This window comes from Anarrhichthys ocellatus, unplaced genomic scaffold, assembly GCF_004355925.1.
Source record: "Anarrhichthys ocellatus isolate YVR2014 unplaced genomic scaffold, GSC_Weel_1.0 scaffold82, whole genome shotgun sequence".
NCBI classification, from domain to species: Eukaryota; Metazoa; Chordata; class Actinopteri; order Perciformes; family Anarhichadidae; genus Anarrhichthys; species Anarrhichthys ocellatus.
Genome location: NW_022280112.1, coordinates 1011850 through 1036465, shown reverse-complemented (window position 1 = coordinate 1036465; position 24616 = coordinate 1011850). Strand labels below are relative to the sequence as shown.

The window sequence follows — 24616 nt, the reverse complement described above, 5'->3', positions numbered from 1 at the left end:
AACAGCCAAGAGGTGGAGTCACGACTACATTTCATCACCTCACGTCCCAAACACCAGGCCCATAAGAAACGACCATCTTCACAATATACTAAAAAGTATCTTGAATTTTGAAGAAACTCCTTTATTTACCTAAGGGGGAAATGCCCGAATGTGAGGACAGCTGTGGAATCTGAGAAACACAACTCTTCACTTCTTTGATATATATTGAATAAACACAAACAATAAACAGTCAACCTGGTTTGTAGACGTATCATTTATTTGGTTTTTTAAAACCTAACCGATGTCAATTATTGATTTGTAAATAATATATTGATTACACTTTTCTAAATAGCACAGTTGCTGGATATGATTTTGTTAATATAATTCCGAAAGGTTTGAATTATTTTGTATTTGATCTTTTTGAATAATTCCCTTCTCAACTGATACTGATACTCACCGTGTGATGGTGGGTCTAATGTAGGAGCTAAATACACAACCACTCAGACCCTCCAATGACTTGGTACTGATACACATGCACACCTACACTAACTTGTAACTTGTAACTTGTTCTTTTACTTGATAATCTCACTATCAATTGACACTTTGGCAATATTGTCCCTGTTACATTCATGCCAATAAAGCATATTGAATTGAAATGAATTCAATTGAACTGTGAGAATACAATGCGAGTTCAGGAAGGATGAGCAACAGGGTGTGCTAATAAAGACAAGCAGACAGGATGGAGGCAACAGGAAAAGGAAATAGTCATTGTTCAAGGTGACTGAGGCACATCCACATGTTTGGACTGATAAAGAAGCCCACAGGTTAACACTAAAAACAACAAAAGTAATCAGCTTTATTATTGCATGTAAATCTGATAACAAATCTGGTGTTCCTCACAGACAGTAGGCCTACACACCACCACAGCTGCTTTCCATGAGGGTCAACTGTCTGGTAACCTCACAGTGACTACAGGAAGTGGCTGTGGCCACCTAGCCCCCGTAAAACCTCAAATCGTCAGTTCTACACTTTTATTTGTTTAATCTGTACTAATGACAATGAGCTTCAGAAATGCTGGTTAGTAGATTTTGTGTCCCGAAGTCAACAACTCTACTGTTATTATTATAATTATTAATAATGATAGTAACAATAGTTATAATAATAAACTATATAGCACTTTTCATAACATAAAATGCAGCTCAAAGTGCAAGAGAAAGAAAGTCAATAACATTGAACATGTTGCCTTCCCTGTGAGTTACGTTAATGCTCTAAAAGCAAACACACCCTCAACTAAGCAAGGGACCATTTCATTGGTCAACACTACACCTGGCAGTCTACTGGTTGGTTGACAGGGTTACTGCACCAAAAATCAGAGAGCAAAGGAGAAATTTAAGAGAAGTGCAAGCATACAGTTTAAGCAAAAGAGCAAATCCAAACACCAGCAGGGGCTATTTGAGTGTGAAGACGGGTTTTTTAAGGGAAAGCACATCAAATCAATGAGTCAAGTTCTCAAATAGAAATAACACATTATCGAATAAGGATAGGAAAAATGCTCCATATGTGTGGAAAAAAGCAGCCCTGACTCCTGAAAATACAACAGAACTGCATTGCGAATTATGTTGAGGGAAACGTATTTCGTTGAGGGATTCCATGTTTTCGGAGTATCATGAATACGTTTGCAACGATAATGTGCTGAAGTCTACGTAGGGAGGAGGTCAGGGTGTATGGATTGGTCAAACAAGCACAGGAGTATTACCCAGGAGACCGCTGTTTGTGGCCCGTAGTAAAACCAAAAGTCAATGTTGACTTCTTTTAATTTAGGTGTATAGCTTACAAAACGCAACAAATATATCACTTCAAGCCCCCCCATGAAGTATTTTACTAAACCAAGTCGTTTTGTTGGCCTAACCTAACCAGGTAGTTTTGTTGCGCTTTTTATTTTGTTCTCTTTCAATTTAGTGTTATCCATATGTTTAAAACTGTTAAAAAATGTGACCGTAATCTAAGAGAAAATAACAATTAATTGAGAATGCAGATTAATTGTATGGGAGCGTAATTCAGAAAAAAAGACATACGTCTCATTCATTTGTACAGCCTCCGAGTCACAAGCGTGGCTATACACTCTTAAGGTGGATTAATAGTTTTATGTTTCGCATGGTGAGTTTTTCAAGTAATTTTGTCACTTTTCCAGCATAAACTCTAATCACAACAGGCTCATAATTAGTAAGTGGAATGGAATGGGGTCAAAGCCTGTGGCCTAAAGCCTCTAATCTGATAGATTTAAGAAATTCACACAAGGGGTTGAACTGGCTGGAATCAAGTGATGATGAATCATGAATGAATCACTTCATCATCATTCATCACTTCTTCAAGAGCCTCTTGGGTGAATGTTTGTTGTGAATGGCCAAGAGGAGCAAGCTAGTTCTGTCACAATGACCAGTAAGGGAATTAAGGTGAATCATTTCAAAAACAAACGTTCACCACTTGTTCGTGCTGGTGTTCTATAATAATAATAATAATAATCATATGTTTTAACCTTTATACTTTTTTATTTATAGCACATTTCATAATATTAAATGGAGCTCAAAGTGCTTCACAAGAGAAACAAATCTATAACACAGGTATTTAAAAACAGGGGTTACAAGGAGCAAAAACAAAAATCCACAGAAGCATTGAAATCAAGAGGGAACCTGCAGGTCTTCACCACTCCATGGGGTCACGCTTCTATCAACTCTCGTCTGCCGAGCTTCCCTGCGAGGTGTTTTGGAAAAGGAATGCGGTAAGCACTATTGTCTCTAAATTACTGCCTGTCTCTTGTCTGCCTTGTGAAACAGTCATCAAAGAATTGGAGGAATGGGCAAAAGGAGGGCCAGAGTCAGTAGGAGGGCAAGGCCACTGGGGAGAGTGACGACTGGAGGGCGTCACGTGGGGGAGACGAGAGGGGAAAGCTCCGGTGACGGAAGAAGGAAGGAGAAAAGGAAGGTAGGGGGTTAATTGTGGGGACTGAATAGGGGCTTTACCCCCCCAGCAGACACTCAATCACACGCACACTGGATTACGGCTGTACACATGAAAGGGCTCACAGTAGACAAACTGTTAACGACACACACCGGCCACAGGCCTGGCATACATATCCTCTTGCTTCCTCCGTAGTTCACAAGAATTTCGGGGATCTATTCACTTAATAAGTCATGTCATAAATGTAATCCGGTGTCACGCTTGTCAGAGTGATTTTTTTTTTTCCAAAGATGGACAAAGAAGACAAAGAAGAATTCTCCTCAGTTCCGCTGTGGAAATTCCTCATCAACATGTGAATAATAGCACTTGGCAGTCATGGAAGTGCTAGCAGACATAAGCACGAGCAGATTTCATTCTGGCTCGAGGTGCTAAAACTGCATCTTTGGCTTCCATTGGAAAAATGTTGTCTGAGATAATCCGTCCTTGTGCCCAGAGATCACTGGCATACGTCCACGTATTGGACAGTCATGCAAATGTTGAAAATAGTAAATACCACATAATTCAATTATTGGCCAAATTGCAAGCAACTGCAATATAACGGCATGTAATAGGATGTCCTACTGATGCAATGAAAGACTGGGAAGCTTTCGGTTTCTTTTTTCATTTCTGTCATGTTGCTAAAAGTGTAATGTGGACATATTGAACCTCAACATAAACCATCCTGTTGTATCAACACAGCAGTAGCTCATTTTAGCAAACGTTAGATATGTGTATATATTACTGTGTAAATGACAGTGCCAAGTCAGTGTGTTGTCTTTAGGACTGTTACATTTTAGCATGTCCCATCATCACGTATCATTCGGCTAAAGTTACATAGGCTCCATTGGTTTCAGGTACATGACTACACTGTACTGTGCACAGTCCTCATCCTGAACCAAAAGGCATTCTGATGTGAGGCTTCAGGACTGTGGATCTTGTCCCTATTTCTCACAGTGTCGCTCTCCAGATCTCTATTTCTCTAGCAGTTAAAAAACAAAAGACCAAAACCATCATCAGACCAACACAAAACCAGACCAGAATCCAGAGTAAATCTAGCGGTGTGGATGGATTATCACACTTTACATTACACAAGTCAGGAGAAAACACTGGTCACCTCTGTCTCCTGCAAATGTACGTTCCCATACAACTAAACTGCATTCTTAGTTATGTTTTGAGGGAAACGTATTTACGGTCGCAGCTTTAAACACGAGGTCAATGTTGTGAGTTGAAATAAAACTACTTGGTTAAGTTTAGTAAAACATCATGGTTTGGCTTACAATAAGTACGTTTGTTACATTATTTAAACTACGGACCTAAAGTACAATAAGTAAACACTGACTTCTGGTTTCACACGGGACACACACAGCCTGCCAGACCCGTGTTTGTTTGACTTGCCCAGCCGCCCTGACCTCCGCAAGAAGCGTATTTGTGATACGCCAAAAACAAACAGACAAAAATATGTTTCCCTCCACACATAATTGACGATGCAGTTTGGTTGTCTAGGAACGTCATTTATAGGAGACCAAGCGGCACTGGAGCATTTTGGGCCTAAATGGTGAGCATGGGTTTCTGTAATGATCATTATAATAGTTACTGCATTTGAAATGCAGTTGATGGGGGACTGAGAGAGAGCAGATATTTCTACATGATTGTAGAAAGTTGGTTGAAGAAAAGATTCCAGTGCTATTGTGTGAAATCTCCAGTATAAACACTGTGGCAACAATTTCTTATGAGCGAATATAAAAACACTGTTTAGCACATAGATTTACATAAGGCCTGCTCCCTTGTGTTCACACACAGAGAATGCATTATACACAAGGTGTGTGTGTGTGAAGTGATTAGGCACTGGTAAGTAATGATGATAATAATAAACTGCAAAGGGGAAAAAGTCTGCAAAATATGTTTATTTTGCTTTTGTTATGACAGCTTTCTATTGAATGATAAGAACCAAATGTTGAATGAATAATACTGCCTCAATATTTTGTTTTAATATTCAATAACAATAGATACCATACTCAATTTGTGTTAGGATAAAGCATTTCCCCCAGAATTAGCATTAAAGTAATTGATATTAAAGTAGTAGTACCGACACCTGAAAGAAAGGATACTACTGTAGGTAACACATTGACGATGCACAAGTACCTCATTCAATCCCACTTCAGAAATCTCAACTATCCCCTTAATGTGTGGATATAATGCGTGGTTGGTGTTGGTAAAGAATCTGATGAAAGAATACCATTGGCAACGTTTACTAAAAGCCAAAATGACCAACGCAACAATCTTATCAAGACCGTGGTTAAATCCTTCTAAGTTAAATTAATATGTATTCATAAACAGGTATTAATTAATTATGTAACAGGCAGCCACAAAGAGTAATGTGTTCTGAGAGGCTTTCAATGGCAGGGGGATGGCAGCGCCCATCTGTGGAGTCAAGGGGGGGGGCTCTAATCCCTGTTTCTGAACCCCCACACCACAGCAGAGAGAGACTGTACAATGAGAAGAAAAGAGGAGGCTTTGTTTCTGGGTGTCTGATTGTTGGGACAGAGTAAAGTGGTGCTGTTGTAACTGTATATCATTTGAATTCAGGCTGGAATATTGAGCTCACCTTAAGTTTGCTCAAGATCGATGTATGAGCTATACCGAGGTTATAATAGTTTTGAATTTGAATTGGTTTTTATTTTGTTTTAGTTTTGACTTTCCAGTTTAGTTTAGTTTCAGTTTTTCACAAAGTTTTAGTTTTACGGTAGTTTTAATTAGCTTTTTTTGGGACATGTGTAATGTCTCAAAAGTATGTAGCTACATATTCATACATGGTTGAGCAACTGTGTAGGAACGGTCATGTTTAAACAAGTTTTACAACCACACTTGGGAGAAAAGTGAATAGACCTGAAGTGAATAGCTTGGTTAAATGGCATTAGGTCTACTACAATATTTCCATCAGGAGAGACCTAATTTAGAGTGAAACAGTTCATTACACAGCGATGATGAGATGAATAGTGAAAAGTCTTTGGCGATGGAACAATCGGAGTTGCTAAAGACCTGATGATGGAATGAGCAGCAGGACTGGAGACTGGATCGAAACAGATAACCATGTCTCCTACAAAATGATGTCCACAAACAACACTAGATTCTCAATAAAGTTTTGAGGGGAACATATTTTCTCTGGGATTATGGTCACAGTTTTAAACACGTGATTAACGTTGTGAATTGTAATAAAACAAAAATATTTAGTAAAACATAGTTTGGCTTGTTTGTTGTGTTATTTAAAGTGGTAGTTCGGGTGTTTTATAGTGGTGTTGTATGAGGCACTCATCCATAGTTGGTGTAACCTGTTATTACGTACCGTCAGAATGCCCCAGCTATAGAAACGGGCAAGAGTACCAAGAGAAAAACAATATACTATGGTGGACAGCAAAACATATTTTAGCCACCTGAAAGAAAGGCCCGTCTAAACAAAATTCTATCCTTTTAAGGCTTCCATATATTTGAATATTTTCACCGCTTTAACTTGCCCCCAAACAGCCCTTTCCTGGGATCTCAATCCTCTTTTTTGACAGGAACTAAACTGAAAGTGAAACTTACCTATGCTCTCTTCAAAGCCACCAAACTCTGTTGATAAAAAAATTTCAGTTCAGTTCCATATCGGAAGACATTCTGGCTATAGCGTGCACTTACACTGATTGATTTTTAGGTGGGGTATTCTTTAAGGTGGCTAAAATAAGTTTTGCTTCCACCCCCGGCTACAGCAGTAAATTACTTTGCTCCAGTGCTGATAATTGTCTGTTTCTCCAAACTGGAGGTGTGTCGACCGCCATCTACTGTGCATACTATGGATAAGTACCTCATACAACCCCACTTCAAAATACCCTAACTATCCCTTTAAGTTACAAATGTAAATTAAAATAGGTCAATGTTGCTTTTGGTTTCAAAAAACAGGACAGGAACAGGGTGAAAGTTCTGTGTTTGTGTGGCCCACCCTACCCCTTTCTGTAGAATTCAACTAGAACTGGGTTAGCAGGTCATTAGCTGGTCCAGTTGAGAGGTGAGCAGCCAGATGTGTAAAGCTGGTGTAAGTCAGTAAGTAGAAAGTATGGCCATGCTGGATGGTTTCATACCAGCATTATTTCCTGAAATTAAAAAGGATTTGAGTTGACAAATTCCTTTATTATATTGTATTGTATACGATTACTGATATTTTTCTAAATATTTTATATTTATTGTTAATTATCTGTATATGTTTATAATATTCTGCTTTGGTAATATAGGTTTCTGGTCTCTCATACTAATAAAGTTGATTTGGATACGAATCACAACTAGCTAATCACATCACAGTATGGCGGGACCGACTCTTGAGAAAAGGACCATGCCGTTTGCTGGGCGGGTAAGTTGTTCCTGGAGTTCCGAAGGAATTATACCCTATTCAAGACAAAAAAGTAAACTTTTAAAGTCTTTTTTTATCCAAGTTTAAGCCAAGTTGTAGAGATAACATCACCGGGTCAACTAGAGGCTAGTCAGACCTAAAGCAGATGTCGGTGATATGAAAAGAATTGATGTTCGCAGAAAATGAATAGTCCATAATTTTGGTTAACAGAGTAAGACCACCTGGTTGAGGACTTATTGCTGCAGAAGGTAAATATATGTGTGTGTGTGTGTGTGTGTGTGTGTGTGTGTGTGTGTGTGTGTGTGCGTGTGTATTTTTAAAAGTGCACCAACTCCAGGTAGTATAGAAAATGTGTGATGCTAATCACAATTAGCAAGTTAGCATTCTATCATGCGATTAGCATGTCAGCATGTGCCGAGTGTGGTGCATTGGTAGTGCGTTTGTTGTTATTAGCTAAAAGTAAAGCTAAAACTACTTCTGCATGATAACGTATATGAGCTGATGGTTAATTTAAATGACTGAAACATTTGTACTGATTAGACAGACTGCAGTATCTCCTTGGACCTTGTGAGGAGGTGATAGCTCCTGCCTGCTACAGCTTTGTTCTATGACAAACTCGAGGTGTACGCAGACAAAGACAAAGGGACACAAGGAGAAACGTTTAAAGAGTTTCATTGTGAATTTAAATATTGGAATTGGGGAGGGGGAAATCAGAAGATGCTGGGGGTGTGGTGGCACTGAGGGAGTGAGGCAGGGACTATGAGGTAGGATGACGTGGTGGTGTTTGCGGAGAGTGGTAGGTAGGTTTGAGTGGCCAGGTGAACAGCTGCCGTGGCAGGAGGGAATAATGTAGTGTGCAGGCAAGGCCGAGGGTTGATCTGCAGGCTTGATGGTGTGAACGATGAAGCAGGCAGGTGACCAATGATCCAGAGAGAGTTGTTAGAAGTGAGGCAAATAAACATGGAGCAAATATTAACAATGTTGACGTAAAGGGTTGAGCGGGAGGATTTGGGCCAGAATACTGTCTATATATGATGAACAATCTGGTAGAAGGTGGCTGAAGAGTCGGGATTATATAATGTGGTTGCTGTATGGAAAAACACAGCCAAGCACAGACACACTCACACACAGACAACACAGAGGATGACGAATGAGGCAGACATCCACAGGAGGAAGAAGGAAACAACGGACAACAAAACCCAATTCCTAACACGTTCTAAACTGTTGCCACCAGTTCAGTTTTGAAATGTACTCACAGCCTCTCCCTACCATTTCTTGACTTTCCATTCCATTTCTCATTCCACCTGAGCAAAGGAAACACAATGGCCCTTTTCAGGGCCACCCACTTTTATCTAAAAAGCTGTTTCCTCTCAGCCATTCTGCTCGTGACCCCACTGGGCATTTTTCCAGTTCCCTCAAAGAGATATACGCTCCCCACCTAAAACAGAGGCTGAACTCACAATTCAAAATGCAGCAGGCACAGTCCAGTCTCAGTAAAAAAAATCTCATTACTGACCATTAAAACTTATCAACCACCTCCCACCAATCGGGGGGGAGTTAGTATAGTAGTGATATCCCAGTCTGACCAGTGTTTGGACACAGTTGAACACTGCCGCTGTCATGGATTGTCAGCAACACGGCCAGCACCGGCTCTTTCGAGGCAGCCTTCCTTGGGCTGTAAGGAACTGACACTTGTTTCACACAGCGGCGGAGAAGGCTACAAGCAGGCTGCTAACTATGTCGACGGATAACAGATGGATGTGAAGGCTAGTTTCAAGAGGCCAGAAGCTACAGTTCCCTCCCCTCGGTGTGATGGAAACCATAATGTCATCTCAGGCGGATATAGCAGCTCTGATGACGGAGCTAGTGGAGCGTCTGGGGAAGGAAGTGACCTCCATCGTCCCTTCAGGAGAGTAGAACCAGTTGTTCTATTTACGCTATTTTCTCACACCAAAAGAAAACAGGCAGGATGAGGCCAATTTTTTGGCCTGTCTCTGTTCAACAGGTGTGTTATGAAACGGCCTTTTCACATGCTGACAATCAAAAATGTGTTTAAATGTGCGAGTCCCGGGCGATTGGTTCACCTTCATAGACCTGAGAGGAGACATGCCTTAATCTACATAAAAAAATCAGTTTTTTGCGTTTATCCTTCCAGAGAATAAAATACCAGCACAATGTTAATTTCAACAGGAAAGGAGAGGGAGAGACGCTGCCAGTAGAGCCACTGACTGAGTTTACTCTGAGCAGCAAGTCCCTAAAAGGGTCTGAAAAGTCCTTGGCTAATAACGAACAATTACGGGCTGTAGCCTAGAGACTATCATCCAGCGCGCAATGTCTCTGTGCTTCCTTTACGTTTTGCCTTATCTATTTTGGCACTGATTTTGCAGATGCACAGTCTACTGTAATGAAGGCAGCCCAAAGGGGGAAGGGTTTAATTAAATATGTTATTGGGCCAGCCCACTGTGAATTGATAAAAAAATAGGCTAGATTTGCCTAACTGTTTTATGAGCTGGTCAGACCAAAAAAAAGACAGTTGTGTCGCCCAGAAGGCGTGACAGCCCACCGGGACAATGCCAGGTATGCCAGAAGGCCTGTCCAGTCCTGGTCACTGGCTACACCGATGAACTGACAAGTGAGTGTGTCCTCCGAAACTCATCCTCAATCATATAATATAGTTTTGATTTGTCTTGTTTTCTTATGTAGCATATGGGACTACAAGAGGCATTAGGTTGGCAACCCTGTGTTGTACAATGACAATTAACATTACATAACTGAAAGGGTGAATGTATTGTGTGTATCTTTTATCTCTATGTGCATTTTTCATTTCTGCGTGTGCAAATAAATGTATGCATACTTGTGTGGTTGTTTAGAGACTGGTGTCGACTAATCCAAAGCCGGAGCACCTCAGTGCTGTCACACTGACAGACAGACTGAGGATATGATGAAAGTCTCAGTCACACAAGCCTTCATTTTTGGTGCTCTAAGTGAGATTTTATGAGAGTAACCCCCCCCCTCTCCCATCACTACATATCAGTAAGTTAATCCTCCCTTGTTGCAATAGTCATCAAACACCTTGATGCTGTATTTTCTGTACTCTCAGCAGAAGACTAACATCAAAGGAATTCAAACTGCCTGCATTTGACATAAAATGTGTCTTACTCTCTTTTCAAGACCGTCATAAATCCCTGCAAGACAATGTCAAACGTACTGCTCCTCAGGCGTCATTTGCATTTTTTCTCATTTCTTTTGCTGGATACTTCAAGCGGTATGATTTTACTGATCATAGTTACCATGATCTCAACATAAAACAGCAGGCCTAGAGGCTGTTGCTGAATACCCACAGCTACTGTATATGACTTTACCATGTACGTAACATGCGCTTATATTAAAATATGATTCTGTGATATTTATATTTAATATTATTACATTACATTGGCCTATTTATATTTAAATAATACTCACAAAGACCTCTTGCTCCGGTGCCCATGTAAATGGTTCATCATGTCGTGTAGTGAGTTGAGCCTCATGAATTTGCATCCAAAATGCTGTCAAAACTTTCATTTACAATTGCCAACGTAGCCTCTATAATTCTCGTCAGGAAAGTGGGAGAAAATAGGAACAAAGAACTTGAACCCAAATAATATAGATGGCGATTTGCATGGGTCTAATATTATTTCACAACCTCTGTGCTGTTGGTAATATTGTGGGTTATTGCGGCGGAATGTTTTCGGACATGGCAGATTCTCACGGGATTAAGATCACAGACGACCTCCGGAATTATTACAAATCCCCAGAGGTCCCCAGGTAAAACACTAGTCTCGGGGGAGTAGGGCTGAGGACTGAACAATTTGAGCGGGCACTTTTCACAGCAGCCATTTTGTCAGAGCAGGGTAAACACAGGTGTAATGGCTGCCTGTCCATGTCGGATCAGACTTTTAATTGTAAATTAACACATCCGTTATTACTTTTCCAACTATTTATACTGCTTTAACTTTTTGTACATGCATTTTCCAGACTCATCTACTGATTCATTTTCCATTCAAGGCTTAAAATCTTCCACATTTGTCATACATTAGGTGTTGTATACCATTGATTTTAGGTGTAGCTTCTCCACACTTCACATTCATTCCATCTCAAGCCGCTCAACACTTCAAGAAATATACCTCATGACCCTCTTCCTACACGCCAGATCACCTCTGGCTAAAATGTTGTCACAAGTCATGAGTTTGGGTAGCTTCGGCATCCAAAAACCTCAAAAAGGTAGTTAAAAAGCTCCTTGGTCTTTACCCTCGCAGGACTACTGGAGGGGTTCTGGGAGTTTGCCCAACCAGTCTACATGTGCTTTGTGGACTTGGAGAAGGCTTTCGACCTCCGTAGGGTGGCCGGGCTCAGCCTTAGAGATAGGGTAAGGAGCTTGGTCATCAGGAGGGAGCTTGGAGTCGAGCCACTACTCCTTCGCGTCGAAAGGAGTCAGCTGAGATGTTTCGGGCATCTAATCAGGATGCCTCCTGGACGCCTCCCACTGGAGGTTTTCCAGGCACGTCCAACTGGGAGGAGACCCCGGGGAAGACCCAGAACACGCTGGAGGGATTACATCTCCCAGCTGGCCTGGGGACGCCTCGGAATAAGCTGGGAAAATGTTGCGGGGGAGAGAGAAGTCTGGGTCAGCCTGCTTGGCCTGCTGCCACCGCGACCAGACCCCGGATAAGTGGAGGAAAATGGATGGATGGATGGAATGGATGTTTGCTTACGGGAAGCCGTAAGTGATTAGCTCTAGTTTTAGTTTTTTTCTTTTCCGACAGAAGGTAACAATAATAATATTGAAAAGGATTTAAGTGTTGGAAGGCTTAATGCACAGACAATGACCTAATTTTCACCTTTTATTAACATGTGATCTGGATATTTTACTTGTATAAGGAAAATGCATGCAAATGGTTTGACTTTTTAAAAAATGATTATGTTCAATGGTGAAATTTGTCACTCGTAGTGCTAAGCTCACAAGGAATAATCAACTCTGCAGTTCCTCTCAGCTCATTGAAGAATCTTTTGTTCAGCTCATTGTTTTAGTTTCACAGGCCTGTTTGGGTTCCGTCTCAGCGCTCTCTCATTAACCGAGTTTCCAGCCACAACAGGCAGCTGCTTTCAATGAAAACCCTCACATAAACCCATTTTACAGCTAAAGGGCCAAACTTTGTAAGACAAAAAAAACTTTGAAAAAAAAGCTAAAAGGAGAGTAAATATTGGACTTCCATTCATTAGGTGAACACAAACTTGACTTCAAATGAATGGTAATGTTGCTCTGTGTCTTCTGGGTGTGTGAAGAGGCAACTGTCTGCTAACGTGCTGGATTTACTGTTTCTGGTCTGCCAATTCCGTCAGTGAATTTTAATGTTGAGATCTGACCACAAGTGCAGAATGAATATAGTGGGGGGGGGGGGGGGCTTTTTTAATACCAGGTGTAAATAAGCCGGCCGCATAATCGGATGTCTTCCAGATAAACATACCAAGTTAATACTTGGTTTATGTGGGGTACATTGGAAATGTATATACGAGTTATTTCATCTCTTTAGCTACGTCCTTTTCCAAAATACAATAATTATTGTCTAACAACTGCCACTTTTCTGAATGTTTAGACAGAAGCGAATGTGTTCGAAAAAGTTTTTGATTCCATAAGAAGGAACGAATGCAAATTGGTATAGATGGACATCAACAGTGCCACAATTCTCAATTCCATTTTCAAGAAATAGATTGACTGAAATTGTGCCATCATGCAGTGGAAAATGTCCAAGCCCGTGTTTATGTAGCCACGAAAAGACCCCGAATGAATAGCTAATTTCCTTGCTTCCAGCCCAGCATCTTTAGTCAGTCAGAGCTCCATTTTGTCACTTTGTCTTGGCAAGGCACAGTAAACAGCACTGCCAGAGCCAGTCTTCCAATATGGTGTAACTGATTTAAGGCGGATTAGAGATTCCTGTAATAAGCCTGAGAGAATCCTCTCAAATATTCACAGACGGACTGAATTAGTGAAAGAAACAATAGCCATTTTGAATGCATCTTATGTAAAATGTTTGTCTCCTGTGATACTTTCAGCCATAGTAGGAGGCCGGCTTTAAGTCTCAAGAACATGTGACATGATTATAATGTAAAGCCACTCAAAGTCTGACATTTCTGTATGGTATTTCAATGAGAGCATCATTTAAAAATGACTTACTGGCTTTACAAAAAGATATCACAACTGTTTTCCTCAAGCCTGAAGTTCTGCTTCCTTCTGGCTTTCTTTCACTGTGACTTTAACTAATTCCTGGAAAAGCTTTTGGCTCCTAGTTTACATCTTTTTTTCTCATACTTGTCAGCTCTGAAAGAAATATACAGTAACTTCTTATGTAGATTAAAGAGTAAAGACGAAATATTATATCGTGGTGCCACATCAATTAGATGGAGACACGCCTTTCAGATATAAAAAACGTATTATAACATGAGCTATGAGAAATAGAGCTAGGGAACCAGCCTTTTCTTATATTTACTCAAACACATACACACTAAATCTACAGTAAATTGAATATATGTCTAATAAATAGGACGCAACAGGCTAGCACTGACACCTGACAGCAAGAGGGACGGCCCTTCTGTGTGGAGTTTGCATCTTCTCCCCACGCTTCCTCCCACAGTCCCTGTATTGTTCCTATAATATCTCTGTCAGGACCTAGACCATATGTGGTATATATATATCTATATCTATATATATATATATATCTATATATATATATATATATATAATATATATATATATATATATATATATATATATATATATCAATGTTATCACAGCTGTGGCTCAGGAGAGCCGGTCATCCACTAATCGGATTCGATCCCCAGCCTCTCCGGTCTGCATGTTTACAAGTGTACTTGGGAAAGATAATGAACCCCAAACTTGTGCTAAAAGGAAAGTAGCGTGTAATCCTATAGTGAGTGTGGGCCCTGGGTCAGGAAATACATACTTATTTTGAACAAATGTACTGTTTCCTCCATCCTTGTCTTGCTTCCATTGTCTTACTTTTCTCACTTTTTGTTTTAAGTCAGATAAATATAAAAACACCAAAACTCTTCTCCACTCCACCATGTTTCATGTTTTCTGTGTGTGTGTTCTCAAACTTAGAGACAGCTAAATACAAAAGCAACACAGAAGCTCTTCTTGTTGTTGAGTTGTAGCCATTCTCATAGTGTGCAGGTGTAGATCTGTTTTATTCGTTGACAGTTTGCTATATTTACTGTTCATTTTATTTCGTAACTTATTTGTTACATGTTCTCAGTAAATAAATACATGTGAAATGAAACATAAGGATTATCACAGCATACTTTATGACTGTATGAGTATAATTGATAAACCTGTGTAAGATAAGCATATTGTTTGTTTTAATGGCTGGCCGAATAGTGCGTCAATTGAATTGTGGGGCAGAATGATCTACTTTCCTTTCGTAAAGGAAGGTCCAGTGTTTCCTATGCTAAAGGAGCTGTAAAGGAAGCATTGAAGCACCTTTCCTTAGCATTTAGAGAATTGTAACAGCTCTTATCATGGCGGCCACTTAGATCATTCCGGGACATTTCACTCAGTTAGGAACCTTCTTTACCGGATTTCCGCTTCGTCACCATTTTACAAGAAGGTGAATGAGGGGATTGGTTTCCGGGCGGGGTATGTCTGTGACAGGGCTGGGGGGGTGTGTAATGAATCAACATATGATAACCTCCTGTGGTAGTGATAGCAGATCGCTACAATGTAGCCTACTGTATATAAATGTAAAGATATATATATATATATATACTGTATAACTGTCTATGTAGGATTTATATTGACAGTGTATGACTGATTTTAGTGTTCCTCAGAGTGACGGCCTGTGGGAAGAACAGGTTCAGTTCAGTTTTATTCATCATTTTTATTATAGAATGTGTTGGATACGAAAACAGACCAGCTCAGCAATAAAAACACTATTCATAGAATATCAAATATAATATATAAAAATAAAAAAGATAATAAGATAAGTATTCATAATACTGTGAGTGTTACAATAATCATAAAACATTTTTTATTAATTTAAATTAGAAATTGTCTTTTACAAACTCGAGGACACTATACAGTGTAAAACAAAGTATACAGAGAAAAATGCATCCAAAGACAATACTGTACTGAATTACATGTTAAGTCTGTTAGAGGGAGATTGAGGCATTCCCTAAAACCAGATATTCTACGGATTGCATAGATACCACCAAAAGCTCTGCACTGCCGGCGACCCGCAGCTAACAGAATCAGCTTTATTGGTCAAGTATGTGTACACATACAAATAATCCTATTTCATTCCATTTTTGTTTTCGTCTCCCTGTATGTACTAACACAAAATAAAAATAGCAGGAAGGATAACAAAGTTAAAGAATAGACCGGACTGTTATGTCGACTCAGTGGTATGAACACTGTATGAATGGTTAGTTAGAGTCCTGATGTGCAGGTGTCAAATATATATGTACGTACATACATATATACATATATATATACATACATACATACATACAAGCACCAATGATGTCCACAAATGTCTATATTCAAGTCAACTGTTCTGCAAGTTGTGAACCAAACAAATACTGAATGGATACAAATGCTGAGATGTCTATATACTGTATAGTGTATAGGGTTTATATTATATATATATATATGTACAGCAGTGGCGGGCCGTGCATTTTATACCTGGGCCTTCACTGCTGTCCTGCAGCTGAAACATCTAATAACCTCATGATGGCGTCACAGCTTAAATTGTAAGAAATATAATGTTTTCTGCACTCACGTAGGAGACAACGGGCCATGTGACCTCTGAACCGGAACAAAAAAAACCACAAAGAAAAACAGCTGAGGCCCCGCACTTCTAGGAGGCTAGGCTAAACTAGCTTAACAAACAATAACTCCGCGCATGACGGTACGCTTCGTAATTAACGGACAATGCATATAGTCCAAATCTATATAATTAACACAATGACAACAACAAACTCACAAGAACCAGTCACATATATTCATATGACAACAAAGCAACAAATCAATCCAGCAGACCTGCAGCGGAACACGCATTCTGCTACACACTCGAGGGCCATTCAGATATTAGATGTAAAAAAACAAGCAGTTTACTTACCAAATGCTGCTCACTCAAAAACAAACTCCATCCTCCTTTCTTTGTTGACAAAGAGTTTAATCCCACGGTTAAATCCCAACTCATAAATCCGTTTCTCCTCCTCCTTCAGCCATTGAGTGTTAAAAAAACAAAGCTAGGTAAAAAAAACAATAATCTACACCAAGCAAAATGCAAAAAATGTCATCATTTCGTCTATATCTTTCAATTTGAACTCTACTCCGACTAAGCTTTGCTGGCTACTTTAAGTTTCGTTTCACGATAGTCACGTGATCGCCCACTGACCAATCACAGCGCACGCTGCACCTCACTGCAGAGCTGCACTTGAAAACTGAGCTGCACGTAATGCTGACGTAGTTGTAGGCCAGCTAGCAGGCTCTGGCATGTCAAAGAATACGCCCAACATTTCAAACTAAAGATCTGATTGGTTGAAGACTGACAATCAACAATATCGTCCCCATTCACTTAAACTGCACATGGATGCACTTGTGAGTCTGCAGGCCTGGGCCTCTGTTCTTACCTAGAGACACAGAGGTGAAATCTGATTGGATAAAAGCTCTAATTAAAACAAGCTGCACTGGAAGCAGAGCAACTGAGGAAGACAGTAGCTGTGCAATGAGAAAATAAGATAATGGGAAAAATATTTTTATAAATTACAATACATGTAGTGTATTTAAGAAAAATCATTAAATTATAAAATAGCTATAACTTTGTGATTCTGTTTAGGCCAGCAGAGAAGGCTTTGCTGGCCCTGACAGCCCACCACTGATGTACAGACAGTATATGTACTGTCTCCCCGACTCTTCTGTCGCTGTGTCCTTGGGCAAGATTTCTGAAGCCCAAATTGCTCTAAAAGGTTGGGTCTTCAGTGTGTGAGTGTGCATGAATGTGTAGATCCTGAAGTGCAGGCAGCTTGTATAGCAGCCTCTGCTCTGGAAGACTAGAGGGACGCTGGATAAATGCAAGTCCATTTATCATCAAATTATGAACTATGATGGCAGCCAATTTATTTTGCCAGATAGTCTTAGACTTAAAACAAAAATGCTGATAAGTTCTAGGCACATTTCTGCCCTCTACCAGAACTTAGAGATGGCAGAAATGGAACTGGAGGAGCCAGGGATCGAATGAAAGATGACCCGCTCTGAGCCACGGCTGGCCCATGGAATTCACGGTCATCTCCACAGTTTTAGGAGTGTTCATCTCCAGGTTGTTGTGACCACACCAGAGGGCCAGCTGTTCAACCTCCCACTCTGAATGTCGTATATTTCAAAATACCAAAGGAAGGATGAATCACGTAGAACAAAGTGGCGTAGTATCTTTAGTTATTTAGAATACTGAGTGCTGTTCTGCTTCAGAGAAGAGCCGCCTTCAGCTGTGATACCTGCAGCTTGCAATGGCTGTGCTCAGCCGGCTTCTGCTTATTAAAGCCCACCAGAAACAACACGTGCCATTTCATATGTAGCTGCTTGTTGCTGAAGGGTCTTCAAATAACCCAGAGTTCTCCTTAAAGCAAGCAGACGGCTGATTGAAACGTGTCATTTGCTGGAGGTGGGGTGAAGATTAAAGTCCATGACGTGTGCTTCTGTGCGTGTGAGCATGTCCCTTTAATCTCTGCACTGCACTGTAATGACCAATCAGCAGCCAGTTCAACTCCTCAATTTGTTGATTGGTGAGGGGGGGAATGGGACGGGTTGGCAGAGAGAGCTAGAGACTACATGAGAGAGAGAGAGAGAGAGAGAGAGAGAGAGATAGAGAAAAGGGGAGAGAGGGAGAGAGAGACAAGTAGAGAGAGAGAGAAGTAGAAAGAGATAACGGAAAAGAGAGAGAGAGAGAGCTGAACGTCTTCGTTGGACTCGCTGCTGCTTCTCCGGGTCTGAGCTCCGTCCTCTGCACACAGCGGTAAGTGGCGCTGGTTCTACGCGGCTTTTACTGTCCCTTCTGCGGTTTCAGGCTCCATGAAACAACGGGTCAGTTATGAATCTACATTTTGTCGCCGATGTTGCCACAGTGGTGGGAGTCTCGATCATTGAGCATCTTGTAGGAGAGGTGTCACTTAGACGTTCGCAGCCTGTCTGTGCGGTGTTGGTGGAGGGCACGCGGGCACCGAGGAAGGCTATTTCTGATTGGCAACTTTATTTAAATCAAGGCTTTCTTCAGCCGCTTTTTGGGGCCGTTTTTTGAAACACTAACCTGTATGAATACTGAAAACTAGACATGTTTTTCCTGAAATGATACCTAATTCCTCCTTCGCTCCGGTATTTTGTTACTATGTGAAACTTGTGGTCTCGCGGTCCTCAGATGCTTGTTTCACGGAGACAGCAAAGTGCCAAACGGTAACTTGTGTGGAAGTTTTCATATTGTGTGTTTAAAAAAAAAACAGGGAAATTTCATAAAGTAGTTGGGATAAGTTCATATCCATATTTGGGTCCTCTTATTTCCACGGAGGGTTGAGATGAGTGATGCGTTCAGGAGTCGCTCATATGCGTTGAAACGACGCTCTCTGTGGTGATGTCGGCGACGCGTTTTGGGATTTGGTTATTTTTTGTCGTGGTAATATTATCTCGAATTATTGTGACTTGTTCTGAGTGAGAAAAGCTCGACACCTTGATGAAATGGTGTTAGTTGGAGTGTTGTTGATCCATCCCCACTCATTTTCAACTCTCTCTCTGACTCCATCTTGGTCCTTCGTTCAGGTAGCAGATTTCTCATCCATGTCTTCAGATCTCCTGTCACGTCAGTCAGATAACATATATATATATATATTCGCCATATTGTACTCATGTCATATTTAGGCAGTTATTTTGATTCCCAGCTGTTACACATGCGTAACACACTATCACACTGGACAGCTTGAATGTCCCTGCAGGTTTGGGTCAAACAGCGGCATCTAATCAGGCTGTTTATTCTAATGTTAATCACAGAACAATGTTCCATATTCTCTACTCTAAAGAGAGAGAGAGTTTGTAAACAAAGACATTTTTTTGTACATATTGTGCGACCGTTTTCATGGGTATTCAGGATTTTTTCACTTCTCGTATGGAGCAGAAACCTCTAAACGCAGCATGAAGTCCTCTTTATAGTCTCCACTATAATAAGTCATGACAGCTCAGGTCGAGGAAGAATCTTTTAAAGCAGAATAAATCCCATTTTACTGACAGTTACCTCTGAAAGGGAATATTTTGTGACTGACTGAATGTGTTATCTGCTGGGAAGATTTTAGTTGTAAATCTATTGGCTCTTATTAATTGTTTTTTAACCCTTAAAAAATGTAACTGTGGTAACACAACGGACCACTGTGATTGTGAGACCTGGTTGCTAATTCTGACCCCAAGCTGAGATCCATTGATTGATATACTTTGTAATTGTCAGGGGTTTCCCAGCATGCCTCAGAAATGTGCTCAGCACTGGCATCCCGAGTCAGTCCTTACAAACATTATAACTCTCTCCCACCAGCAGTGATCGGTGGGAATATATTCTGTCAGTTATGATTTCATTTAAACAACTATTTTTGGGGTGGAAAGCAAATGTTTTAAATGTATTTAATTTAATGAATTATATGGAGCTCCACTCTGTTCCAGTGTACCTTGCAGTCCATTAAAAGTAGCAGCACTGTATAATAATGGGCCTGTTCACAACCAGCCTGTTCCCCAGTTCTCTGTGAAGGAAATACGTTTGCTGAGGTTATTATTATGGAGAAAGCAGTGAAGATGTTGCTAATGATATAGAAGCATGGCCCCTAAAGAAAATGGAGACAAATGTGTCAGGTGTGAGGCAGAGCAGCACAATTTTCTGAAGTCTTTCCACGAGAGATGATAAAAAGCGAGCTTGGGCTGCGAGGCGGTGCATGTTGTGTCCCCTGAGATACACACTGTGGCTCAGGTAAAACAAGAAATGCTTTGATATTAACGTTTATGTGAGAGAAAATAATAACAGACCAGCAGACAAAGAAATATAACAAGTGGAGAACATGTCCAAGATATGAGTGAGGACTTTCTCATTTATTTCACACTAGTTAGAAGCTTCACTCATGACATTGACATTACAATTCTAAATCCACATGTGGATGCTGAAGCTTCTTTATTTGCATGTCTATTCATTCTGTTCTCCTGCACAACGTCACGTTAAGATCAGGCAACACTAACAGTAGTATTAAACTATTTATAGAATTAGATTTTGGCAGTGGCTGTGTGATCCAAACATTTCCAAATGTAACGTTGATGAATTGTGGGCAGTGTGTGACGCTCAGAGCGTGGTCTCAGAGAGCCGGTCCACCGGGTCAGGGTCCCGGTCAGGGTGCCTGCATGCACCAGGAGGAATGGTACGACCCAAAGGATCAACTTTTCAACCCACAATAGGGGACTTTGTTTCCCCACGGTTAGCCTCCAGGCGTGCCGGCGGTGGGGAGGACGAGGCCAGAGGGCAGCGTGGTTTTCTTCTTTCTGACGCTTTCTTTCACTTTTCATCTTTTGAATCTTATTGCACCTTTTGAATAATGGCTCTGCGTTTCACACAAACAGGAGTGAAACGAAAAATCGTTCTTTATCTTGGAAAACACTGCCAAAAATTCTGAACTCAAGGTCCACTTACTGGTATTTCCAGTGCTTTTAACCATATCTATGTAGCATTCATCAAAGAGTTTATTTGTCAAACAACATTTTAAAGTATTTCCCAAAGAGAAATAAAAGATCAAAGAAGGATGAAGAGCATTGATTAAAAGAACACAAGCTATAGCAAATGAAAAAAGTCAGAGGATTAAAAAAAATAAAGTTGCAAACAGTAAAAATAAGAAACTATAACAATATTTATAAGGAAAAGTAAGCCAGGTCAGGAGGAGACCTATGGAAGAAGACAGCCTCAGTGATTCAGGTTGTTCACACTAACACTGATGTCGTCTGTTTAGCAGTCAACAACAGGTCAGAGATAATCTGGAGGACATTTGCACATAATCACTACAGTCAGTGCAGCCACCCTCAGTGAGGAGGAGTGGGGTCTCTGCTGTGTGTGGAAGCCTCGTTTCATCACTCTCACCACACTGGAGACCTTCTCTGTCTGGTGAAGGCAAACAAACAGTGAAGACAAGAGGAGATGAAAGCCTGTAATGGAGCTCAGTAGAGCTGTAACGGATCACTAAACTCACTAAACGGATCACTAAACACTAAACTGTTGGTGTCGTGGTTCTGAGTCACGGATCTGATCAGCAGCAAATAAAAGGGAGCAAACTTACTTACTGATCACTTTTTTGTTGCCGTCATTGATTGGCTATTGTTGATGACCCATATGGGCCGATACTAATCAGACTCCAGCATATTTAGTTTCACCAAGGCCCTGACAAATCATTACCAACCGCCTGCTATCCTTCTACTTTATTATATCCTTCTACTTTGTTAATGGCCATTAGTGGCCATTAACATAGAAACACACTTCTGATGATTAGGAAATACAAGATCGGATGTTCTTTGATAAAGAAATGGAACACGTCATGATAACGTTAGAATTTAACAAAAATATGGCTACTGTTCTATAAATTCCTTTCTTTGTGTTTAATACCCACATCCTGTTGACTTTGGTCCACATACAGTTGTAACTCATTTCCGTTGTAAACTCTGCATGCCTTGAATTGTTTGTAGATTGTTTTTATGACGGTGTGTTTTTTAAATGACAAGAATTTAATAACTTGATTCTAGAGCTGAAGATATTGTTTTTTCCAGCAGAAATGGTGAAAAAATGGCAAATATCTTTCCATCTCCTTGAAGGAGAGACTTTGATTCTTCTCTTTGTCATACATCATTGGGAATTGAATACTTTGAGGTTTTGTACTTTTGGTTGAATGACATTTGAAGACGTCCCCAGCTCTAGCTGTCAGGGTTATGTGTTCATGATTGTGATATTTCATCGACCGAACAATTATTCGATTAATCCAAGATCTGCAGATTAATTGATACATAAGTGATACATAGTACTGCAGCATGTGACCATTTATGTGAACTATCATAGGCAGCGGGAGGAGTATTTAGCATTAAATAGAAAATAATACTTCAGATTTAATACCAGGCTGGTTTAGAGGAGTGGTGGAACAGACACAACGCTCAAATGTATTAGAACAAAGCTCAGCTGCTTCGAATAGTTGCCCGTGATTACTAACGGTATCAGCAGACACGTCTGTTATCACATATCAGTTGTCTTATTAAAACAATGAGTACATGATGTGGTCTGACAGAGCAGCCAATCACTCTTCATTATGGAGCTCTGTGTGCTAATGAAGCCCTGACAGGAGCCTTTGTGCTCTGTATGCATGAGGGTGAGAGGGGGGGTATATGCGTATAAGGTGATAACACCAGGTGCATCATCAGGTACGTGAAGTGTAGAGCTCCGTCATGTGGCGGCATGGAGAGCATGTTTGAACACAGAGGGTGCGTGGCTGTGGTATCTCCCGTCTGTGACTGGAGGCAGCAGCGTGGTGATACCAGCAGCACGTGACACGCTGCAGGAAGCACCGACATCAGATGAAGAGCTCTCTCCTCTGACAGGTGTTCAGCTTCATCCGTCTGGAAGGGAGCTGCTAAATTGTTGTTGGAAGACGACTCGAGCCTTCCTCTCGTCTGGCTCGACAGCTCCTCCAATTACAGCATCTGGGCTCAGCGTGTTGAGTTTGTAAATGCAGTAGATCTCCGTTCATCAGAGCCAGGTCAGAAAGAGTGTCAGAATCCACCGCTCTGACTGAAATCACACGAGAGGCTGTTTCTCTTCATCCTACATAGCTGTCTAATTAGTGTCTGAAAGATATGAGAGGGGAGCAGAGAGAATAAACAGTGTACTGGTGCATGTCAGCATGACATCATACGCTACTGGAGTGGAGACATTTGAAGTCCAACTCAAATGAAATTACATTTTTGTGTTATTATTATTATTATCAGTGAGTTGCTAGACTATAGTATGAGACTGCATTAGTTTGTAGATGAGCTGGCAGTGGAGTGTATATTTATTGTTAGTGACCCAATCAGGATCAACAGGGTTGTTGTTTATCAAAGATGTTGGTGTGAACTCCATATTTAAAGGTCTGTTAGTGATCAGCTGGTTGTGAGTGCTTTGCTATGGTCTGTTGGATGTGATATAGAATCGAGGAGCCTGAAAGCTGGAGCTGGCTCAATAGGAATATGTGATTTGAAGTAGATTTTTCTCACTAGACTGTTTCCATATTGGATTCCTTGGTTGTGGAAGAATTTAAGATGAAAGGAAACCACTGATCCCTTAAAGCAGATTACTGGAGCCTTGTCCTCCTATCCGTATGTTTTTGAACCTTACACACTCATATAAACACACACACACAATAGGGTAGATGTTTGCTCATTCGCATGGTGATGGTCTGCTACATTCCAAAGGACAGTGATGACAAAAGCACGGCCTCTGTGTATGTGTGTCCCTGCTGTTTCTCGGCTTTGTGGCGGCCATAAAAAGCAGAGTTCCCATGATGAAATGCTCCTGGGAATAAAAGAACTGCAAGCAGAGCGCCACTGCAGGCCCTCATAAACACAGTCCGTTAAAACAGTCAGTCTAAAGTTTTACTGTAACGGCCGGAACAAGTAAATGTTACACGGTCCACCCACCATAGTCGCACAAAACCAGGTGGCAAACACTGATGTATGCAAAGTATGTACAGTGGTACAAACAGCAGGGATTCGTGTTTACAAAACTGCTACTCAAAAAACAAAGGGTTGGCAGGTACGAGGTAGGGGCAGTTTTTCTCATGCGGTATAAATATGTTCTTTTGGCCTATTCTGAACATGGTTTCTGCTTATCGAACACAAGAGCTGTGGCATCCAGAGCACGTATGGCTGCCCTAGGTCAGGCTTGTCGTGTACAGCGCTCGTCACGTCGATAATGGTCACTGAGGCTTAATGGAACGAAACGGACAGATGAAGGGATGATTGACAGTTGCAGCCTGAGTGAAACCCAAGCCTTCCTCCGACCAGAGAAACCACCAAAGGAAGAAAGTGTGACGTCACCTCCCAGGACGTCAGGTCTCCTGCTGTGCGTTGGGTCTGCTGGTGTGTGATAAAAGCTGCTCATGATGTGACAAGTCTCTCATCTACCC

At 40.9% G+C, this 24616-nt stretch overlaps 1 protein-coding gene across 1 annotated transcript in view; it reads left to right on the top strand.

Moving 5' to 3' along the window:
* Positions 1-18350: 18350 nt before the first annotated feature.
* Positions 18351-24616, top strand: part of LOC116398333 (cadherin-6-like) — a 57049-nt gene continuing 50783 nt past the window's right edge. Inside the window, exon 1 of the mRNA XM_031874546.1 lies at positions 18351-18423. The gene's annotated coding sequence lies outside the window, so the exon portion shown is untranslated. The remainder of the gene's footprint in view (positions 18424-24616) is intronic.